The following is a 569-nucleotide window of genomic DNA, read 5'->3' as shown; positions in this document are numbered from 1 at the left end:
AGGGGCCCAGGAGTCCCCAGGGACCGTCTTGGGTGTTGCAGGCGGTTTTGAAGGGGGCAGGAGAGGCTCAGAGCGGGTTGGAGGGGGTCTGGAAGCCAGCAATCCCAAATCTCCCCACTGGAGGAGAGCAGAGCCGGACAGGCAGCGCTCAGAGTGGGGAACGGCTCCGTCTGGGAAACCTGTGGGATGTGATAGGATGGGGTGAGGATGGAGAGCGGGGTGGGGATGGAGATGGGGATGGGGAGCAGGGATGAGGATGGGATCAGGATAGGAGGAGGAAGCAGCTCAGCTGAGCTTCCTCAGGACCAGAGCATGTTTTGGCAATGATCTCAGAGCCCTTCCCGGAACAGGAGCTGTTTCTGAGAAACACCCAGCTGCCCCACCCACACTGCCTGCACTGCCAGCACTGCCAGCAGCATTCCAGCACCACCAGCATCCCTCTGCTGTTGGAGGGACAATGATCCCTCAAGGAAGATAAAGGAGGAATGGTAGAAACCTGTCTAGGGAAGGAAGGCAGTTGCAAAATGGGACACTCTGCAGGGATGGAGTGTTTCTCATCAGGAGGGAAA

Source organism: Geospiza fortis, unplaced genomic scaffold (genome assembly GCF_000277835.1).
Source record: "Geospiza fortis unplaced genomic scaffold, GeoFor_1.0 scaffold1792, whole genome shotgun sequence".
Classification (NCBI taxonomy): Eukaryota; Metazoa; Chordata; class Aves; order Passeriformes; family Thraupidae; genus Geospiza; species Geospiza fortis.
This window is presented reverse-complemented; position numbering follows the sequence as displayed.